The following is a 20,385-nucleotide window of genomic DNA, read 5'->3' on the forward strand; positions in this document are numbered from 1 at the left end:
TGTCACCCTGTGTTCCTCCCTGTTCTTGAAATATGTTTTCACCACAGCCATTTCCATCCTTTTCGCAAAATCCACCACCATCTGTCCTTCCACATTCCTCTCCTTGACTCCATACCTACCCATCATCTCCTCATCACCTCTGTTCCCTTCACCAACATGCCCATTGAAGTCCACTCCAATCACCACTCTCTTCCCCTTGGATACACGCTCTATCACTTCATCCAACTCACTCCAGAATTCTTATTTCTCTTCCATCTCACACTCAACTTCCAGGGCATATACGCTGAAAACATTCATCATCACACCTTCAATTTCCAGCTTCATACTCATCTCTCTATCCATCACTTTCTTCACCTCCAACACACTTGATATACTCTTCCATCAGGATTATCCCTACCCCATTTCTCTTCCCATCCACACCATGGTAGAAAAGTTTGAACCCACCTCCGATGCTCCTGGCCTTACTCCCCATCCACCTGGTCTCTTGCACACAGTATATCTGTCTTCCTTCTCTCCATCATATCAACCAACTCTCTCCCTTTACCAGTCATAGCACCAACATTCAAAGTTCTGACTCTCACCTCCACATTCTAACCCTTCCTCCTCTCCCGCTGCCTCTGGACATGCCTTCCCCCTATCCTTCTCCTTCGCCCAACAGTAGCATAGTTTACACCAGCACCGTGCTGGCAAATGGTACTGGTGGCATTCGTTGGTAACCAGGGCCTCGACCAATCCGGTATGGACATCTGAAATCTGATTTATGATCCCCATACTTATATTTAGAAAAGGTTCTATGCTGGATGTCCTTCCTGACGCAACCCTCTCCATTTATTCGGGCTTGGGACCGGCATTCTTAATGCTAGTCCCATTAAGAAGGCTTGTGTAACCCCAGTGGCTGGATTGAAAATGTATATGTGTGTGTATATACACTACCGTTCAAAAGTTTGGGATCACCCAAACAATTTTGTGTTTTCCATGAAAAGTCACACTTATTCACCACCATATGTTGTGAAATGAATAGAAAATAGAGTCAAGACATTGACAAGGTTAGAAATAATGATTTGTATTTGAAATAAGATTTTTTTTACATCAAACTTTGCTTTCGTCAAAGAATCCTCCATTTGCAGCAATTACAGCATTGCAGACCTTTGGCATTCTAGCTGTTAATTTGTTGAGGTAATCTGGAGAAATTGCACCCCACGCTTCCAGAAGCAGCTCCCACAAGTTGGATTGGTTGGATGGGCACTTCTTGCGTACCATACGGTCAAGCTGCTCCCACAACAGCTCAATGGGGTTCAGATCTGGTGACTGCGCTGGCCACTCCATTACCGATAGAATACCAGCTGCCTGCTTCTGCTCTAAATGGTTCTTGTACAATTTGGAGGTGTGTTTAGGGTCATTGTCCTGTTGTAGGATGAAATTGGCTCCAATCAAGCGCTGTCCACTGGGTATGGCATGGCGTTGCAAAATGGAGTGATAGCCTTCCTTATTCAGAATCCCTTTTACCCTGTACAAATCTCCCACCTTACCAGCACCAAAGCAACCCCAGACCATCACATTACCTCCACCATGCTTAACAGATGGCGTCAGGCATTCTTCCAGCATCTTTTCATTTGTTCTGCGTCTCACAAACGTTCTTCTTTGTGATCCAAACACCTCAAACTTGGATTCATCTGTCCACAACACTTTTTTCCAGTCTTCCTCTGTCCAATGTCTGTGTTCTTTTGCCCATCTTAATCTTTTTCTTTTATTGGTCAGTCTCAGATATGGCTTTTTCTTTGCCACTCTGCCCTGAAGCCCAGAATCCCGCAGCCGCCTCTTCACTGTAGATGTTGACACTGGTGTTTTGCGGGTACTATTTAATGAAGATGCCAGTTGGGGACCTGTGAGGCGTCTGTTTCTCAAACTAGAGACTCTAATGTACTTATCTTCTTGCTCAGTTGTGCAACGCGGCCTCCCACTTCTTTTTCTACTCTGGTTAGAGCCTGTTTGTGCTGTCCTCTGAAGGGAGTAGTACACACCGGTGTAGGAAATCTTCAATTTCTTAGCAATTTCTCGCATGGAATAGCCTTCATTTCTAAGAACAAGAATAGACTGTCGAGTTTCAGATGAAAGTTCTCTTTTTCTGGCCATTTTGAGCGTTTAATTGACCCCACAAATGTGATGCTCCAGAAACTCAATCTGCTCAAAGGAAGGTCAGTTTTGTAGCTTCTGTAACGAGCTAAACTGTTTTCAGATGTGTGAACATGATTGCACAAGGGTTTTCTAATCATCAATTAGCCTTCTGAGCCAATGAGCAAACACATTGTACCATTAGAACACTGGAGTGATAGTTGCTTGAAATGGGCCTCTATACACCTATGTAGATATTGCACCAAAAACCAGACATTTGCAGCTAGAATAGTCATTTACCACATTAGCAATGTATAGAGTGTATTTCTTTAAAGTTAAGACTAGTTTAAAGTTATCTTCATTGAAAAGTACAGTGCTTTTCCTTCAAAAATATGGACATTTCAATGTGATCCCAAACTTTTGAACGGTAGTGTATATATATGTGTGTGTGTGTGTGTGTGTGTGTGTGTGTGTGTGTGTGTGTGTGTGTGTGTGTGTGTGTGTGTGTGTGTATGTGTATATATATATATATATTAGCAGCTGATGAGTGTGACACGCATGAAACAGGCCTGTACTGCAATGTATTAAAATCTTTTTTCCTGTATCTTTGTTGATATTCCGCTCCTAATTAGTTGAGCACTCACAACACCATTGACAGTTTCGGGAAAAAATGATATATATATATATATATATATATATATATGTGTGTGTGTGTGTGTGTGTGTGTGTGTGTGTGTACATATGTATGTATGTATGTATATATGTGTGTGTATCTATATATCTATCTATCTATCTATCTCTCTCTATATATATATATATCTATATAGATCTACAGTGCATCCGGAAAGTATTCACACACCTTCACTTTCCCCACATTTTGTTATGTTACAGCCATATTCCAAAATGGATTAAATTCTTTTTTTTTCTCATCAATCTACACACAATACCCCATAATGACAAAGTGAAAAAGGTTTTGTAGAATTTTTTCCAAATTTATTAAAAATAAAAAACTGAAATATTGCATGTACATAAGCATTCACACCCTTTGCTATGACACTCAAAATTGAGCTCAGGTTCATCCTGTTTAAACTGATCATCCTTGAGATGTTTCTACATCTTGATTGGAGTCCACCTCTAGTAAATTCAATTGATCGGACATGATTTGGAAAGGCACACACCTGTCTATATAAGGTCCCACTGTTGACAGTGCATGTCAGAGCAGAAACCAAGCCATGAAGTCAAAAGAATTGTCTGTGGACCTCCGAGACAGGATTGTATCGAGGCACAGATCTGGGGAAGGGTACAAAAACATTTCTACAGCTTTGAAGGTTCCGAAGAGCACAGTGGTCTCCATCATTCATAAATGGAAGAAGTTTGGATACACCAGGACTCTTCCTAGAGCTGGCCGCCCAGCCAAACTTAGCAATCGGGGGAGAAGGGCCTTGGTCAGGGAGGTGACCAAGAACCCGATGGTCACTCTGACAGAGCTCCAGCGTTCCTCTGTGGAGATGGGAGAACCTTCCAGAAGGACAACCATCTCTGCAGCACTCCACCAATCAGGCCTTTATGGTAGAGTGGCCAGACGGAAGCCTCTGCTCAGTAAAAGGCACATGACAGCCCACTTGGAGTTTGCCAGAAAACAGCTAAAGGACTCTCAGACCATGAGAAACAATATTCTCTGGTCTGATGAAACCAAGATTGAACTCTTTGGCCTGAATGCCAAACGTCACGTCGGCAAGAAACCAGGCACCTCTCATCACCTTGCTAATACCATCCCTACAGTGAAGCATGGTGGTGGCAGCATCATGCTGTGGGGATGTTTTTCAGCGGCAAGAACCAGGAGACTAGTCAGGATCGAGGGAAAGATGAATGGAGCAATATACAGAGAGATCCTTGATGAAAACCTGCTCCAGAGCGCTCAGGACCTCAGACTGGGGCGAAGGTTTACCTTTCAACATGACAATGACCCTAAGCACACAGCCAAGACAACGAAGGAGTGGCTTCGGGACAAGTCTGTGAATGTCCTTGAGTGGCCCAGCCAGAGCCCAGACTTGAACCCTATTGAACATCTCTGGAAAGACCTGAAAATAGCTGTGCAGCGACGCTCCCCATCTAACCTTACAGAGCTCGAGAGGATCTGCAGAGAAGAATGGGAGAAATACCCCAAATATAGGTGTGCCAAGCTTGTAGCTTCATACCCAAGAAGACTTGAGGCTGTAATCGCTGCAAAGGGGGCCTCAACCAAGTACTGAGTAAAGGGTGTGAATACCTATGTACATACAATATTTCAGTTTTTTTGTTTTTAATCAAAAATTTCTACAAAACCTTTTTCACTTTGTCATTATGGGGTATTGTGTGTAGATTGATGAGGAAAAAAATGTAATCCATTTTGGAATAAGGCTGTAACATAACAAAATGTGGGGAAAGTGAAGGTGTGTGAATACTTTCCGGATGCACTGTATATATAATCTATCTATCTATCTCTCTCTCTCTCTCTCTCTCTCTCTCTCTCTCTCTCTCTCTCTCTCTCTCTCTCTCTCTCTCTCTCTCTCTCTCTCTCTCTATATATATATATATATATATATATATACACACACACACACATTCACGTATATAATACACACACATGTATAATAAAACTCAAACAGAAGTGTGCATGTCCAGAGTCAACATGAAAAAGAGATGACTTCCCAAGTAAACACTTGTATGTCTGACGTATGTAAATCAGCACATCACCTAGAATAACACAATCATAGCTCAGTCCACACGGAGGAGGCTGTTGATTCACCTTTCCTGCCATAGTACTGGAATATTATGTCCAAGATAAGATGCTTGTTTCTGACCCCCTTCTTCAGATGAGATGGAGAGTGCATGTGCACGTGTGTGCATGTGTGTGTGTGAGTGTGTTTGTGCCTGTTTTGTTAAATTTCCGTGCACAGCCCCCAATCTAATGCCCTGTGAGTGGACTTCAAGTGTGAGGGCTGATGCCGAGCGTGCCTCTTGCTGTGCAGCAGGCTTAAATCTGCATCTCATGTCTCTCTGTCTCTCTGTCTCTCTCTCTCCCCCCCTCCACTGAGAAGATAATTACAACCTTGTGAAACCAAAGCCATTGGCCAGAAGCTGAAGCAATACTAATGTGTAGATGCCGGCATCGTCATTTAATCCACTTAAATCCATTGTCCGCTGCTTTCAAAAATGCGCTGCATGCATTTTTTTTCACAATATTTGCAAAACATGCAACCAAGCATTTAATGTCCTCTATAGATTGAATAATATCTCCTCTCTTTTTGTCAATCAAACAGATATAAGCTAAATGTGAGTACTGTATACTCTACAAGCCTAGATTGTCCAAAAGGCATAACAGCTCACTTGTAAAATAGTAAAATAATGCTTTTCTGTGCCCTTTTTGAATTCACTATGACCACATAGTTAAAAAAGGAAGAACATCTTAGATTTCACCATGTATTTTTATAGATATAGATCAATATTAAACTATAAAATATTTTTGCTACTGTTTTCATGTGAATTTTGAAGGGAAAAATCAGCACAAATGGATAATGTTTTCGGGGGGGGGTTGCCTAACGCTCAAAGCTTTGAACCTTTCTAAAAATGTTGCCATGTGCATTTGGTGATGTCTTTCTGTATTCGTGTCCTTTGTTCTACCTTTGTTACGTAAGGTGGTTTATGATGAGCCTTTGTTGAAATCACATCATCACGAATAAATCTGACTCAATGTTTCTCTGTCATCTGACTACCTTCAGTTTTCATACATCTAAACTCTCAGTCTTAATGGGCGGGGATATGTTTCACACACCTCAAATAAAGAGAAAAGGAATGGGAGATAAATATAGAGCAACTCTGTGTTTGTATCTATTTCTTCAGTGTGTAAATCAGACCCCCTCCTCTGGCAGCGTTAACGCCATGGACATTTTAGAAGGTTACATGAATGATGGGGGGGACTTCTAACCACAGACAATGAGTGATAAAGGCCCGCTGTTCGTTCTCCATCCTGGTTATTTCACCAGTGTGCTGGTCCCCCGCCTCCAAAACATCCCACACGTGAACGGCTTAGCAGCAGATGCAGTTCAGTCAATTAAACTGTCGATTAACCAAATGAAGGCTTATTAGAAAAGCAGTGACGGTCTTTAGCAGGGGTGGAAAGGCCTTCTAACCAGAGAGGCGTTTACCTGCCTGTGAAGAGCAGCAAATGTGGTGCAGATTGAAGGATCAGCACACGTGAGCGCTGCACCCGGACAACAATTATGGCAGAGTTAACAGCGGCCTGGCAACAGGTTGCAAATGAAACAAATCAAAAGCCTGTATCACGTCTTAATATTTGAACTGACGTCTGACCATGTTAAAGAAACACTTCCAAGAAACAACCGAGGTAGCGGCACCTGGGTCATGTAGCAGTCTACTCCACTGCCTACCAACACAGGGATCGGTTGGTATCACGGAGGTAACACGGTTACCCCCGGCTTGGTCGGGCGTCCCTACAGACACAATCGGCCGTGTCTGCGGGTGGGAAGCCGGTTAGCCGGACGTGGGTATGTGTCCTGGTTGCTGCACTAGCGCCACCTCTGGTCGGTCGGGGCACCTGTTCAGGGGAGAAGGGGAACCAGCGCCGCTGGGGGGGGGGGTAGTGTGATCCTCCCACGCGCTACGTCCCCCTGGTGAAACTCCTCACTGTCAGGTGAAAAGAAGCGGCTGGCGACTCCACATGTATCGGCGGAGGCATGTGGTAGTCTACAGCCCTCCTTGGATGGGCAGAAGGGGCGGAGCAGCGACCGGGATGGCTTGGAAGAGTGGGCTATAGGTCGGATACAACTGGGGAGAAAAAGTATGTGTGTGGGGGAAGAAACAACAACAACAACAACAACAACCGAGGTAATGGAAAACATTGCTGATACTACCAAAAGGACATGATGAATATTTCCAAACACAACACAATATTTCTGAAAAGATGCATTTATTTTATTTTTTTTAAATTTATTTATACTGTTTTTATTTTTTATTCCTATTTATTTGGTCTTATTTATTTATTCTATTTACCTCCTCTATGCTCATGTCCTTTAGTGTTATTCTTATTTTTGTCTTGTCTGGTTTTATTTATTTTGTAAAGCACTTTGTAACATTGTTAAGAAAAGTGCTATATAAATAATGTTTATTATTAGTATTGTTATTATTATTATTATTATTATTATTACATTTTAAATGACATGCAATGCAAGACACATTGAAGATGAAATGGTTCATTTGTTCTTCCCATTCTCTGAACTGGTTCAAGAAGTGTTTGCGTGTTCCTCGATGCAATGCAAATGCTACTGTAGCTGTTGTGCTCCATGGTTTAGACGACAAATTCTAGCAAACAGAAAAATAACCAACTTGAATTCAAATTTTCAAACCATTCCTTTAAGTCGTGATGTGAGATTGAACTCTGATCAGGGGTTCACAAAGTGAAAGCAGAAATGTAAAAGTGATTTAGGCTGTGAACCGAACTGGCGAGCATAATCCCTGCCTCCATTTCCCATCTTTCCAAAGAGACAGCTGTTATTTTCCATATCTTACTATAAATTCATGAAGCATTCCTCATTCTGTAAGGAAAGCAGGGCTTGTTATCGGATTTGCTTCATAAATGTGGGCAATTGAGTGAATATCCATGGCCTGTTGTCACTTGGGATAATACTTGATGGGTCCCATTTCCACCAGTCTAATTATTCCATTTGTGAACCCGGATGCCATTTGGATGCAAGGTAATTCAGAATGTTAAGTCAATTAAAATTCTACTGACTGGGATTTATGAAACATCAATAGCTCCTCAGTGAGACCAATGGGACTGCTTCTTATTTATCCCCAAGTCCTACTGATATTGCATTTTTGCAGCTCAATTAAATATGCCCGCAATAAGAATTATTCACAAGTCTGTAATGACGAAGGACAAGTTTTTTTATCCCCTTGATCTGCAAATTGTGGATCTCGGGGCCCGCTGAATTAGCAGGAGCTCCACAGTCATTACCTCTGAATTAACTTTTTAAAAATGGCAGAGGCTATTTCCTCCAACTGAACCACAGTGCAACCTGCAGCCTGCCCACCCTAAGCCCGATTCCTTGCCACATAATGCCTCTCTGCTTCACACACTCCATTTTTTTTTTTGTGTACATGAACTCACCCAGCAGATGAAATTAACAAACCATAAACCTATGGTATATTAATATTACATCAATATATACATTTAACGATACTGTGAATACTGCAAAGTCAACTTGAAATAGTTCATGTTATATTTCACAGTAATGCGTATTCATCATTGAATGGTGCAAGCCCTTGAGCAACAATGTGGAAGGAAAATCAATTTGGGTTTTATTTCTAGAGAACATTTACACACGTAGGTTGCCATTTCAGAGCCTTTTGTGTAGTGAATAGTGTTCTTTGAGTCACTTGGAAAGCTAATGTCCTTCAAGTGAAAATATTAACTTTAGAGGACAGTTTATAACATGGGGCAGGTCTTGGACTGCTGTGAGTTAAAGGATGTGTTTGAAATGTAAAATATGCTCTTAAGTGACACTGTGTGGTAATAGTGTCCTAAAAGCCTGTCAAAGAGCAGCTTGTGGAAGAAGTTATGGGTCAGAGCAACCTTTGCTCCCTGTTTCATAGTAATGGACTTAATAGCAGTTCACTATGATGCATGTAATGCTGTGAATTAATGGAGGGATCGATCCGGGCGCAGTGACCTGGCAGTGTTTGGCACTCTGCTCTCCTGTGATAGAGTGGGTTTGCTCTGAGAATGCTAATATTGTGGCAACAAAGTCAGATGAGATGCCTAAAAGCCAGCGCGCCTCTGCCAGATATATCAGGGCAAAGAGAACACATGGTGCAATTAGCCAGCAGGGAAACGCAGTGAAGATGGGGCTTACTTAAACAAGGAAATGGAAACGAGAGTACTCATGTTTGTCCATATGTTGTGCTCGTTGTATGAGTGTGGTGGTAATCGGTTGTGGGGTTTTTTTTTCCATGTCATGTTCTTGTGGGGATTATTTTGTTTAACCGTGTTGGTGTTTGATGGGTTTTTAGTGGAACGTGAAAGCTGAAGATCAAATCTCCCTCTGAGCTGATACAGTGCAGTGCATCTTATGGTTTCGTGTTCAGAGATCGACGGGGGAGCGTGCCCCGCTGTCTGCACTCTGTAACAAGTTGGATGTTCTGTCAGTGTACGAAAACAAACGAGAAAAGCCAGCTAAGACGTCTGATTTGTGGTGTCTTAACACCACAAATCAGATATTTTAGCTGACTGCCACCAAATGCCACCAGTAACTTCACTTGGTTGTCCATCACACATTTTTATGCACTTATACAGATCTGAATCTCTGAAAAACACCTCTAATGTTGTTGGTTTTTTTCCATTTAGCTGTTTAGTTGATGAACCTTGGTGAATAAATGATTATCTTTATACTGGTCTCACTAGATGATAAAGTATCCACATAATAACGGACAAACCACCCAGCTCCACAAGTGAATGATGCCACTTTTGCCAAATGCAGAAGGTTATATCTTCAGTATTGAGACATATTGTTTTGCAAGTAGTTCAAAAACTTTCCATTATAGGATTTATTTCACAAGCATAATCGTTTTTTTTTACTGCCTGTAATAAATTAGGCAGCTTTTCCTCAAGGTATTTTCTGCTAAACTAGCATGCTTTCACCATGTGGTAACATGGCTTTTTTCCCCATCATTTATAATGAGTGGTGTTGAACACTAATATAGCAACAGTTAATAAGGTCACTTACAAAGATTGCATCAAACAAACAGATTAATGTGTTTGTTTGGGGCGGCACGGTGGTGCAGTGGTTAGCGCAGTCCCCTCACAGCAAGAAAGTCCTGGGTTCGAGCCCCGGGGTAGTCCAACCTTGGTGGGTCATCCTGGATCATCTCTGTGTGGAGTTTGCATGTTCTCCCCGTGTCTGCGTGGGTTTCCTCCGGGGGCTCCGGTTTCCTCCCACAGTCCAAAGACATGTAGGTCAGGTGAATTGGCCGTACTAAATTGTCCCTAGGAATGTGTGTGTGTGTGTGTGTGTGTGTGTGTGTGTGTGTGTGTGTGTGTGTGTGTGTGTGTGTGTGTGTGTGTGTGTGTGTGTGTGTGTGTGTGTCAGCCCTGTGATGGCCTGGTGGCCTGTCCAGGGTGTCACGCCGCCAAATGACTGCTGGAATAGGCTCCAGCATCCCCGCGACCCTGAGAGCAGGATAAGCGGTTAAGACAATGGGTGGATGGATGGTGTTTGTTTGGAATACTGTACAAGCCTGAACAACATTTCTCCTGTAAAGACGGAAAGCTAAGGCAAGTTATGGGAACAAAACAAAAAGTTAACTAAGACAATTCAGGGAGTTGTTCCTTATCCAATGCGAGAGTCTAAGGACAGGATGTTGTGTTGCTGTAAAAGCCCCTTGAGGCAAATTTGTAATTTTGTGATATTGGGCTATACAAATGAAGTTGACTTGACTTGACTTGACTTGACATGAAAGACAAGACTGCTATTGCTAATGTTTATCAGTCCATACCAATCTCCTTGGCCAAAAGCTGCAGGCAGCTTAATGTGTATTTAAACAATGAAAAGACACAGACTTTTGGCCACGATGCACTCTCTCTCTCTCTCTCTGTTCCCTGTTATTCCCTGGAATTGACTCATGAACACTGTTTGTGGATTTGGGCAAATCCAGACAAGCTTGCTAACTCGAATCAGAGATACAAACATCCCAAATGTATCATTAGCATGTCTGTGTATTTTGGAGTCATGTGTTGTGTCCACAAGGTGAAGAATCAAGTCAAGTTAACAGGTATTTGCACAGATTAGAGGGCCACACGTTGGCTCTGACCTGAAGTGAATCCAGTATGGGACCAGCCGGTTTCACTTCTGATATTGTTACTGGCAGTAAAATATCCAAAACAACACAAGGTCGCTAACGCATCCAGACAGCGTTCACAAATAAAGACAGCTTGGGATTGTCAGTAAAGCTAAAGAAACCACAAATATTGTAATTTTGCTTCGAATTTCATCTGCTCCATTTCAAGTCAAAGGTCACATAGTGCAATATAACTTTATAATGCTAACAGCCATAAAGAGGCAAGAAGCACCACCAGCCTGAAACTACCCTGAGACCCCCGATGTGCTGGGTGTGAAGCAGAGATGACAGTATTCTTTTACAAAAAAGACCAATTAAAGTATGTTTTGTTTTGAGGGTCATTATAATTAATGACAGTCTGGAACCTGTGTGTGAGCCTCTCAAGTGCTTAACAGATAAAAGGCAATTGGCATCTGGGCTCCACTGCCAGCAATGCAGCCAGCTAAAGTGAGCAGGCTCCATACAATAGTATGAATATTTAATTAATAATTAGTCATATAATTTCTCCTCAGGAATTATTATCCCTCAAACTGGTTTGTGAATTTAATTATTAGCAGCCTTTTTGTTTCCATGTCCCCCTCATTACTGTCAGGATTGATGTAACATAAACTTCATTAAAAATTAAAGTGGGATTCTTAATTACGAGGCTATCCCCACTGAAGCCAGAATTAGCCAACTCAGTGATGTGCAAATGAGAGCATTATTTAAGAAACATGCTGGAAGTAGTTATGCTAATTCAACGGGGTTCACAGTGGCAGACCTTTTCACTTGCGGTTGCATATTCATTAAATGTACTATGCAAATTTAATGTAGCAGCCTTAGTAATGCCTTGTTAATTTATTCAGATTTATTGAGTAAGACTTGTAAAAAGTACCAATTTAATTAGCCCATCTCCTCAGATGGTGGGTGGCGATGGCTAGGCTTTTTAAAAAGCCATGTCGAGCTTGATGGAGGAAAGAAAAAAAAACTATCAGAGAATATCATGTTTTACAATTCACAGATTTTAAAGGGGATATTTGCTACGCTTATGGGACGTTCAAAGAGAAATCACTTAAACTGTACGCTGTTTTCCCAAAAGGAAGATAGACTCGGAGAGCAGCGGACATAATCCTGTCTCCTCTGAGTTAAGGAAGGGGAAGGAGCAGTTGCTGAGTCCACAGTCTAATGGCTGAAATGATGCTGCAGTGGCCATTAACGTGTCAGCGTACAGATATAGATAGGCCGACCAAGAGTCTCTGGAAGATATTTACTCATAAGCGGCTACCGGCACACAGCAGCCGACTCTGCTGGAGGTCCCATCAGTTGCAGAAGTTTCAACCTGTTCCCCGTAAACAAGCTTCTTCCCTCTTAAGTTTTTTAAGTTGCTGAACTGGCAATTCTCTTCCATCTCTGGGTTTATGATTCATGTCCTGCATTGTGCACTTCTTCTTTGTTAACTTTTCCACCCATCCATTATCCAAACCGCTTATCCTGCTATCAGGATCGCGGGGATGCGGGAGTCTATCCCAGCAGTCATCGGGCGGCAGACAGGGGACACATCCTGGACAGGCCACCAGGCCATCACAGGGCTGACACACACACACACACACACACACACACACACACACACACACACACACACACACACACACACACACACACACACACACACACACACACACCTAGGGACAATTTAGTATGGCTGATTCATCTGACCTACATGTCTTTGGACTGTGGGAGGAAACCGGAGCCCCCGGAGGAAACCCACGCAGACACGTGGAGAACATGCAAACTCCACACAGAGGACGACTCGGGACGCCCCCCAAGGTTGGACTACCCCGGGGCTCGAACCCAGGACCTTCTTGCTGTGAGATGACCACGCTAACCACTGCGCCACCGTGCCACCCTGTGTTAACTTTTGCTCTCTCAAAACTTTGGAAGAGCCCATCCAAACATGTCATTTATTTTGGGTTTATTTCATTCAGATAAATGATCCAAACATCAAAAATGACACTAAAAATAAAAGTAAAGAAATTCAAATGTGAGATGGCATTGTTAAAAGAGATCTGTTTGTGAGTACTGTTTCCCCACACCAAGAGCGTATTGGGTTCAGTCCTGGCCCCGCTGTGTGACGTTTAAATCTTCTTCCAGTTTTTTCAGGTTTTCAGAGGGGATGCATGAAGGTGAACTGGAGGCCCACACAGAGTCCAATTTTCCACCTACAAGATGCCCATTGGTTTGAATGGTGTTTATGTGGGCTCCACCATGGACTGACAAGCTCTCCGTGGTGTTCGGCCTTTTGCCTAGTGTCTGGGACAGGGTAAAAAAAATGAATGAATGAATGAATGAATGACTGAATGACTGAATGAATGAATGAATGAATGAATGAATGAAAGCTATACAAAAGTTATGTAACCATACGTGGCTAAGCAGGTAGAGCTAGAGACAAAAAACTGCCATGATTATGGATTACATTCCCTGTGTAACTCACGGGTATACTATGGTAATTTCATGGCCACGTTTGTATGCTGTATGGTCTCTGTCAATCAATGGCTTAATTGTGGCATTAACCACCAACATCTCATCCAGACCACTCGCAAAAGTGTCACAATAGACTTCAAACTTTATGTTTAGCCTTTGGTTCTTCATCCTTTGTAACATTTCAAAACTTTCCCATCCACGTACCAAGGCCAACATGTTCTGCCCAATAGGTTGGCCTCTTCATAAAACTGATAAGCTGCCTGAATACAGTTCAGTCTGAGATCTACATTTCAGAAAGGGTGTCCCGTTAGGTCTGTATGGAGGCAACCCCTTTCATGTAAATGAGAGCGCTGGTCCCATGAGGGAGCTCCTAGTCTGGGATGAATTAAACAGCCCTCCCCACGAGGCCTCAGGGCGGTGCACTCCACTGTGCTCCTGAGCCACAATGTGGAGCTGAGCTGGTCTCATTTACACACCACCAGGAGTCCCCACCGCAAGGCCTTCTGCTCCTCATCTCCTCCCCTAAGGAAAGTACATGGTCACCAGCTGCACAGCGTCCTTCAGTTTGTGTTGTCCTCTCTCTTCCTTTCCTCGTGATTTTTTTCTTTGGATTTCTCCCCCCTTTTTCTCCCTAATTGTACTTGGCCAATTACCTCACTCTTCCGAGCCCTCCCGGTCGCTGCTCCACCCCCTCTGCCGATGCAGAGAAGGTTGCAGACTACCACGCACCTCCTCCGATACATGTGGAGTTGCCAGCCACTTCTTTTCACCTGACGGTGAGGAGTTTTGCCAGGGGGATGTAGTACATGGGAGGATCACGTTATTCCCCCCGGTTCCCCTTTCCCCTCGCACAGGCACCCCAACCAACCAGAGGAGGCGCTAGTGCAGCGACAGGACACATACCCACATCTGGCTTCCCACCCACAGACACAGCCAATTATGTCTGTAGGGACGCCCGACCAAGCTGGAGGTAACACAGGGATTTGAACCAACGATCCCACGTGTTGGTAGGCAACGGAATAGACCACCACGCCACCCAGATGCCCCCTTTCCTCATGTTGAAGTAAATGTTACACCAAACCTACCAATCTAATGTTCCCATGCAAACCAACAACACGTGAATGCCTCATAAAACATGACGTGTGAGCTGTCCATTCCTTCCCATGGCTTATGTCTGATCCACCATGGGGACCATTACGTCAGATGAATTTTAATTTCAGTTGACATTTGATTACTCCGGCACGAAGAGAATGAGAGAACGACAACAGGGATTAGCGGTACTATATACAGTACACACTGGTACGCACTAGCCAATGTACAGCACAGTCCTTATTTATATACAGTACACACTGTTATGTACTAGCCAATGTACAGCACAGTCCTTATTTATATACAGTACACACTGGTACACACTAGCCAATGTACAGCACAGTCCTTATTTATATACAGTACACACTGGTATGTACTAGCCAATGTACAGCACAGTCCTTATTTATATACAGTACACATTGGTATGTACTAGCCAATGTACAGCACAGTCCTTATTTATATACAGTACACACTGGTACACACTAGCCAATGTACAGCACAGTCCTTATTTATATACAGTATGCACTGGTACACACTAGCCAATGTACAGCACAGTCCTAATTTATATACAGTATGCACTGGTACACACTAGCCAATGTACAGCACAGTCCTTATTTATATACAGTACGCACTGGTACACACTAGCCAATGTACAGCATAGTCCTTATTTATATACAGTACACACTGGTACATACTAGCCAATGCACAGCACAGTCCTTATTTAAACTCCAGTTCAAAAGCCTCAGAACCTCTACGAGGGGATTTAAACTGAGTATACCCTGATGTATTGCAGGGGGATTGCAAAAATGAGTACAGACCAAAGAGCAACAACATAACTCTGAAGAGTGTTTGAATTTCAGGAACGTAGGGGCATGTTTACATTAATTTTTGCTTGTTTATTAGTTCGTAATTAGCATAAAAACATCAAACGTGCTGAGAGCAACACTCTTGCTAAGGCCCTCGGTTGTGTGCATTACATCTGCTTGTGGCTCATATGGAAATGTATATGTTTGATGTAAACACACAAACAAACATTTGTAGATGCTCTTTGTAAACACGATAATGATAGTCAGAATTATCACTTGACTTGTATGTCCAAGAGATGCCCCATTGGTTGTGTTAGAGGAGGATTAACACATCTGAACGCATACTAAAAAAAAGCATGTCAGGAAGATGCTCAGGTAGATTCCCTCAAGTTCATCATTTCCTATCTCTGAAATATAGTTGATTTAGTCTATGAAAGTAACTTTCATCTTTATTAAGTTTGCACATACTGTGCAAGGAATTTGACATTTTGTGACACTAAGATAAAAAACACAAAGACTGTGACATGAAAACTACCATTATGTTACAGAGAGTTTACAAAATATGTTCACTATTATTTCCATTTGTTCTTGTATTCCTGCCTGTGTATTTTATTTTTTTATTTTAGCATGCTCGAAATAAATGAAACGAATTATGCAAGAATATGTAGCCAAACAAATCTAAGAATCAAAATGTACCCATGTGTCTTAGAATACCTAAACAGTAAAGGCAGCACAGTGGTCCAGTGGTTAGCACTGTTGTCTCACAGCAAGAGGTCCTGGGTTCGAACCCCAGGCCGTCCCAGGTCCTTTCTGTGTGGAGTTTGCATGTTCTCCCTGTGTGGGTTTCCTCCAGGTGCTCCGGTTTCCTCCCACCATCAAAAAGACATGCATGTTAGGGTTAATACTCCTGTCTGTGCCCCTGAGCAAGGCAATGGAAAGAAGAACTGGAGTTGGTCCCGGGGCGCTGCAGCTGCCCACCGCTCCCATACAATAGGATGGGTTAAATGCAGAGGATACATTTCCCCATGGTGATTAAGCAATTTAGGAAATGATAATACTGTCCTGAACAGAGTGCAAAAGCAAAACCAGCCTCATTACTGGGACTTGACCATACAGAACTAACACTGTGACTACTGCACTGGTAAGACAGCCTATGGTACTGGTAAGAAAACTGTAAGTTTTGGCTTTCAACCATTTTCAAACGAGATGTCACTTTTCAAATGGTGGGAAAATTATTTCAGAATGAAGCACTTTCACCACTGCAAAGAAAAGTCATATTTCGGTATAACAATGATAGAATTTAGAAAAATCCCCTGGACATAAGACTCGTTTATTTGAGGGCTAACGATGTCTGTGCTGCGCTGTAGCATTTCCGCCGTCCATCCAAAAGTGCAATTACTCCTTTTACTGTGAGTAATGTGGCCAGACGTTGCTGGGCACCTCTGATGAAGGAGAGATGATTTTAATCAAGTTCATCAGTTGGACTGAGTTCCACCGCAAGTCACTTTCCCTCCTCCCCCCTCCACCTCCTGCATAGCCTCCTCCTGCCACATTAACAGGCAAAATTTATGACATCATTAGCTTTAAGTATTAGCCCTTGTAGGACAGAGCGTAACTTCTCCTCTCCATCCATCTCCTGCTCTTTATGGAGACAGTATATAACCCTTAAGGCCGACTATGTAAGATTCTCCTCTTAATCTACCCTACGATCCTCTCAAAAGGACATATGACTTTTTTCATCTTTTTATTTCTTATTTTGGTCGCGTGCATTCATCTCAAAGTAATTTTTTTTCTAGGTGGCAAATCAGCTCCTTCCCTATATCTCAAGCCAATCCCACTTCTTTTGAAAGCTCACGTTCGACAGCACATCCTTGAATGTGTATTTTGGGAAAATTGTCTGAGGGAAGCTTAGCATAGCTACAGGGTGGCAGTAAAGGCAAGTAAGTAAAAACACTGTAACTGTTTCAATGGCGTTTATGATGTTGGCTACTGTATATTTAGGGTTATAGCTCCACCGCTGGCCAGTGTGGATAGTCGGACACTCAATTCGCTGGAGCAAGATATGTCTGCAATGTCTTCTCTGCAGAGCCTCCTCCTCGCTGGACACACGTTTTGGGTTTCTGTCACTGATTGTCAGTTAGAGTAGCTTTGCTTTCCTCCCGGTGGTGTTACCGTTCTCATGTTCCTACATTATGGAAAGCGAGACACTCGTCATTCATGTTGTTTGGCGCGCTTCTTTTGAAGAGCAAGAGAAGGACTGAGGGGGACGAGGGTGGATTTGGAACGGATGGGTGGGATTATTTCTGTTCACAGTGGGTTTAGATGGCAATGGCAAGACGTCAACTGGAGCAAATGTGATTAAGGACACACAATTATGCATCAAAATTCCATATATGGTGCAAGATACACAGACAGACAGACAGACAGACAGACAGATAGATAGATAGATAGATAGATAGATAGATAGATAGATAGATAGATAGATAGATAGATAGATAGATAGATAGATAGATAGATAGATAGATAGATAGATAGATAGATAGATAGATAGATAGATAGACAGACAGACAGACAGACAGACAGACAGATAGATAGATAGATAGAACACGAGACAGAGAGAGGTGTAACGCTTTCAACTCTATCTCAAAATTGTCTTCTGACAAATCAAACGGGATTGAAAAGTTTGCTCACACTATACACGTTACAGCCATCTACTTTGTACACTACAGTATTCCTGTAAGCTCATCATATCTCTAAAATATAAGACATTGTTTTCGTTTTTAAGCTAGGAGCAATCCTTCCCAACCTAATACATAATTGGTTTCAGTCTTGTGTTGAGTGACTTGGTAAGAGAAGGTGCAAGAGAAAGAAAGGAAACACCTGATATGCGCCACTGAAAAGTCATCTCAAGTTTTGTTGTGGGGCCTCTGAGTTTGATAGGAAGTGAGTAAGCTTACTATAACACACTCTTTCTTAGAGCCTACAAAGGTGAAATATACAGTAGCAAGGTTCTAATTAGCTAAGTGTATTTCCATTTTCCATGGTGTCTGGTGTCTGGGTTGGTAAAGCTTTATCCTGAGGGTTTCCCTCATTAAACCTAGAGATTATCACAGCACCATTAAAAATGGAAGAGGTGGGTTTATTTTATTGTTTTCAAACAGCATCTGTCAGGGTGGGCCTCGTGACAACGTATCAATCACTGACCAACGCCAGCACAGACAACCGCCGATGACAAGTTATGGCAAGCTCAGATCTCATCGGTTAATTAATTATCTGAAAGTCGAGACCGATCTGTATGTTTTCCAGTGATGACCGTTTTAAATATGTTTCAAGGTGGATGTGTTTAGGAATTAAAAACGCTATTATATTCAGATATGAAACAGTTTTTCATGAATTCAGTGGTTTCCTTTCCATTTATGCTTTGGTGTACTGAAATAGGGGTCATCATAACACAAATGTGAACATTATCTCATATGTTTGTCAAATTAGGGTGGCACGGTGGTGCAGTGGTTAGCGCGGTTGCCTCACACCAAGAAGGTCCTGGGTTTGAGACCCGGGGTAGTCCGACCTTGGGGGTCGTCCTCTGTGGTGGAGTTTGCATGTTCTCCCCGTGTCTGCGTGGGTTTCCTCCGGGTGCTCCAGTTTGCTCCAACAGTCAAAAGACATGTAGGTCAGGTGAATCAGCCGTACTGAATTGTCCCTAGGTTGTGTATGTGTGTGATGGACTGGCGGCCTGTCCAGGGTGTGTCCCTGCCTGCCGCCCAATTACTGCTGGGATTGGCTCCAGCATCCCCGCAACAATAGATGGATGGATGTTTGTCAAATTTAAAACATTGTCTATTGAAAACCCAAGTTTCTTTATGAAACGCAACATCTTGACAAAAAAAAAAAAGAAGAAGCGAATTCATGAGATTAACAGTGAGTTAACTGAGAGATGTTCCTAATCGGTGTGAAATTTACAGTGATTACAACAGTGAGTGAAATAACATTTCCAGCGTTGTATAGATGGAATATGTCTTAGAGTATTTGTTCTTTCAAAGAGGTCATAGGTTAAAAAAGGTTAAGAAATAAGAGACAATGGAAAAAATGTTGGGCGGTTTTTCCCCCCCCCCTCCATTTCCTTCAGTGAGAAATAGAGACACCGGGCATTTAAGGAGTCATTCATCAAAGCGGACACCTGATTAGCCGAGCCTGGAGACTGAATTAGCCCCATTTCCCCTCCTGGGTGCTGAAGCCAATGAGCGTGGAGCCCGGCTACTCACACCTAAAGAAAACTGAACTGATGCACTCTCTCTGTGGTTTGTGTTGTTTGTTTACTGGCACTTCATGCCAGTAAACAATGGGGATGTGTGAGGATTGATACCATTTTGCTGTCTTTAATAATGATCAGTCGTAAAGGTGTTAACAGTGTGGTGGCCCAGCCTCAAAATCATTCATTCAAATTATCACGTAGTTGTTACGAACAACTGCAAACAAGCGCACATCCCAACTAGTGCCATTGCTGACTGGAGGCAACCACCATTCTGTTACTGGTTAATTGAGGGCAACACAATATGATGATGTTTGCATGCATGTGGGACCCCAGGAGGTTGATAAACCTACACAGAGCTTCGGACACATTTATCCCAGTAGTTTGCATGAACACTCAAGAGGATAGCTCGTTTTTTGTTTTTGTTTTTTAAAGCTGGGTCTAATTTTCAAGGTTTCCGCTATTGTGAAAATCAGTTATGATATCATTTTAGTCACCGGCAATCAATCCTTAAACCTGTTCTTGCAAAGACAACCCCCACCTCAGTCCCTTGGTTAAGCTGTGTTCATGATTTCCCATCATCTATTATGTCTCACTTGCTCCGGTTGGGTAGTTTATCCATGGTTTCTACTAACTATAGTAAAAATAGGTTGGTCACTCCTGCATCACGGTATTTCAAGTAATTATTTTGAACTTTCACTTTCTTTTTCAAATACATGATTTAGATAACTGGGACATGTTTTATCCACTGAGCCACAAAGAAAATGGGACCCC

Source organism: Lampris incognitus, chromosome 4 (assembly GCF_029633865.1).
Source record: "Lampris incognitus isolate fLamInc1 chromosome 4, fLamInc1.hap2, whole genome shotgun sequence".
Lineage (NCBI taxonomy): Eukaryota > Metazoa > Chordata > Actinopteri > Lampriformes > Lampridae > Lampris > Lampris incognitus.